The sequence below is a fragment of the Rhagoletis pomonella genome, unplaced genomic scaffold, assembly GCF_013731165.1.
Source record: "Rhagoletis pomonella isolate Grant_MI unplaced genomic scaffold, Rhpom_1.0 Rhpom_scaffold_00015, whole genome shotgun sequence".
NCBI classification, from domain to species: domain Eukaryota; kingdom Metazoa; phylum Arthropoda; class Insecta; order Diptera; family Tephritidae; genus Rhagoletis; species Rhagoletis pomonella.
In genome coordinates this window covers 3,125,106-3,128,589 of record NW_023458569.1, presented here as the reverse complement: position 1 = coordinate 3,128,589, position 3,484 = coordinate 3,125,106, and positions in this window count along the sequence as shown.

The following is a 3,484-nucleotide window of genomic DNA, read 5'->3' as shown; positions in this document are numbered from 1 at the left end:
TTTTTTGATCATAACTTATTTCTGAAATTCTGCTAATGCCAAAATTTTTCTTTAGACCAGTGCTACCACCTCTACCACATGGCATAAAAAGTACATTCAAAAATTTTTTTGTAGTACCGTGTTATTTCTCAAATTTTCCCATATCCCTGTTTTTGTGGGTATTTTTAGCCCTTTCCCCAAAAGGAATAGAGTTAAGCCCAATTTCATATCCACTCTCATGTTCATAAAACCAATATTTTCCTATAGAAATTTGAGTAACGTTCCAGAAAATCAATTGCATGAAGATTTGAACTGTTTTTAAGTAATATCGACAGTTAAACTCTTGTCAGGGGTTCACTACTGTGAACTCGGACCAAGAACGAAAAAAAAATAAATTTGAGCTTAATCACAAATAAGCCATCTGGTTCTTATTGTTGTACAATTGAGTTAGTTTAATAGTGCATGTTTTTTAATTAAATAAAACTTTTACTTGTTGTGCCGAGTCGATGAAATATTCAGCTACAGAATAAAATTCATCAGCTGATTGTATATGCTAAAGATAGTATGTACTTCAATTATTGAGAGAGGAAATGATAGTTTTCTTTATAGTAAAAATCGAGTCCGATATGTCAAACGTGCTGGAATGAGAGTTAAAATCTTGACATAAACAACAGAGGTCGAAAGTGTCTTCACACTCCATAGGGAACATTAAAGTTTACTTCAGCCAGAAGCACCGGGCTATTAATCAAGCGTGTCATTAATTTTACGATAAATTTCTCTACGACTTGCGAGTGTAGGCAGGAGTGAGCTTTAGACGACTAATGTAAAGAGGAAGATTTTACTCTGAATCCCAGTTAAAATCACGCAATGTAAAAAGCAAGAATTGTTTTTGAATTGATTCAATCCTTTCTGAATGAACTTGGTTGCGAAAAAATCAAACTTTTGGCTCGCTATTGAGTAAAACCAAATGCACATCAAAACTTGTCAATAATACTACACTGAGGGAACAAAATATAAAAATCAATCAGAAACGTAATTGCTCTTATCATAAACGTCAACGAAAGTACTGTATATTGACGAATATTCAATTGCGCGCATATTAAAATGAAGGCGTTCGTTATGAAAAAAGTATCCGTGAAGTGAATAATCAAGATAAAAACAAAAAAAAAAATATTTAATTTGCATGTTGCCTGCAGCGGAATTCGAGCATCTCTGCGCACTCAGCTACAGCCAGACATATAAAAGTGCTTTCAAATGTTAAATACCCATCAACACCACGGCAGATCTTTTGAACTTGTTCTGAGCTGACTCCGGCTTAGATGGTTCTGAACAACAGTTCCTAGATAGTCCAAAAAGGTTCACCTCCGGGCTAGAAAAAATGTGGTTAGTTTTGAGCTGGTTCTAAGAAGTATAGTATATAGCCTTTTCTTTAAATAAGCACGCATACAATTTTGTAAATAAAAAATACTTCTTTACTAATAAATACTAATTTACTTTTTGAGGCAAACTGTGCTTTAAAATTAGGAACATAAAGTGTCAGTTATTCCTTAGTTTTCTAAAACCGTTATTCTTAAAAATAATTTATATTTGTTACGTAGAATGGGTATTTCTGTGTTACTTATAATTAAAACTCTGAGAAAGACGGTGATATATTGAATGCTTATTTGTGATAACTCAGCGTTAAATTGTATTAAATGTATTGAAATGTAATACATAGACATATACGGCATCGAATTAAGAACATATAGAATTTTGAATATTCAAAATGGTTTTCATGCTAAATATTTTTCGTAAATTTTTTATTCAAGGATGGCTCATAAGTATTATAACATAAACATATAAATTCACGTTTCTGTGTTGGGAAATTTAGTAGAATTCTAGAAACTTCAATATTTAAATCAGAGTTATAAGTATGCAGTTCTATAGCCCATTAAATTTTAGTATAATTAATCGCGCTGATTTTTTATAACTCTTTTTACGCACGCTCTTGAAGGTATTCTCCTATTTAAATATTTTCGTTTAAGATGCAAGAATATACTTTACTACACTAACTTGATGGCTACAACACAGAATACCCGAAATATTTATAAAAAAGCTCTGATTAAAACGTTTGAAATTTGATGACAGTTTTTTGAGTTATATCAAGTTTGCAGCAAAGTTGGGAATTTGAATTTAAATGGTTTATGGAATATGAGACATACTACTTATATAAAAACTTACGAAAAGGAAATTAAAAACAAAAAAAATCACTGCACAACTACACATTTCGGGTGCTCAGTGATATATTTACGTATGTACAGTATCGGTCATATCAATAGCACCCTCGTTTCAAAGTGAGATTGTTTACCCTTTGCGGTTATTTTTTTTAATCTGATTAAAAGGTAAAATTTAGATAAAAAACCGCTAAATTTAACTTTGTCTTGTATAAAGTTTGAAAACACGGTTTATATGATTTTGTTTTAAGCATGATCATTTTTCTATAAAATAATAACAAACAAATTTCAACTCTCAATATATTGTAAATAACGGGTGATTTTTTTGAGGTTAGGATTTTCATGCATTAGTATTTGACAGATCACGTGGGATTTCAGACATGGTGTCAAAGAGAAAGATGCTCAGTATGCTTTGAAATTTCATCATGAATAGACTTACTAACGAGCAACGCTTGCAAATCATTGAATTTTATTACCAAAATCAGTGTTCGGTTCGAAATGTGTGAAATGTGAAATTTTGTTCAGCGATGAGGCTCATTTCTGGTTGAATGGCTTCGTAAATAAGCAAAATTGCCGCATTTGGAGTGAAGAGCAACCAGAAGCCGTTCAAGAACTGCCCATGCATCCCGAAAAATGCACTGTTTGGTGTGGTTTGTACGCTGGTGGAATCATTGGACCGTATTTTTTCAAAGATGCTGTTGGACGCAACGTTACGGTGAATGGCGATCGCTATCGTTCGATGCTAACAAACTTTTTGTTGCCAAAAATGGAAGAACTGAACTTGGTTGACATGTGGTTTCAACAAGATGGCGCTACATGCCACACAGCTCGCGATTCTATGGCCATTTTGAGGGAAAACTTCGGAGAACAATTCATCTCAAGAAATGGACCGGTAAGTTGGCCACCAAGATCATGCGATTTGACGCCTTTAGACTATTTTTTGTGGGGCTACGTCAAGTCTAAAGTCTACAGAAATAAGCCAGCAACTATTCCAGCTTTGGAAGACAACATTTCCGAAGAAATTCGGGCTATTCCGGCCGAAATGCTCGAAAAAGTTGCCCAAAATTGGACTTTCCGAATGGACCACCTAAGACGCAGCCGCGGTCAACATTTAAATGAAATTATCTTCAAAAAGTAAATGTCATGGACCAATCTAACGTTTCAAATAAAGAACCGATGAGATTTTGCAAATTTTATGCGTTTTTTTTTAAAAAAAAGTTATCAAGCTCTTAAAAAATCACCCGTTATTTAAAAAGGAAATGACCTGAATGACCTTAATAGCATGTACCGAT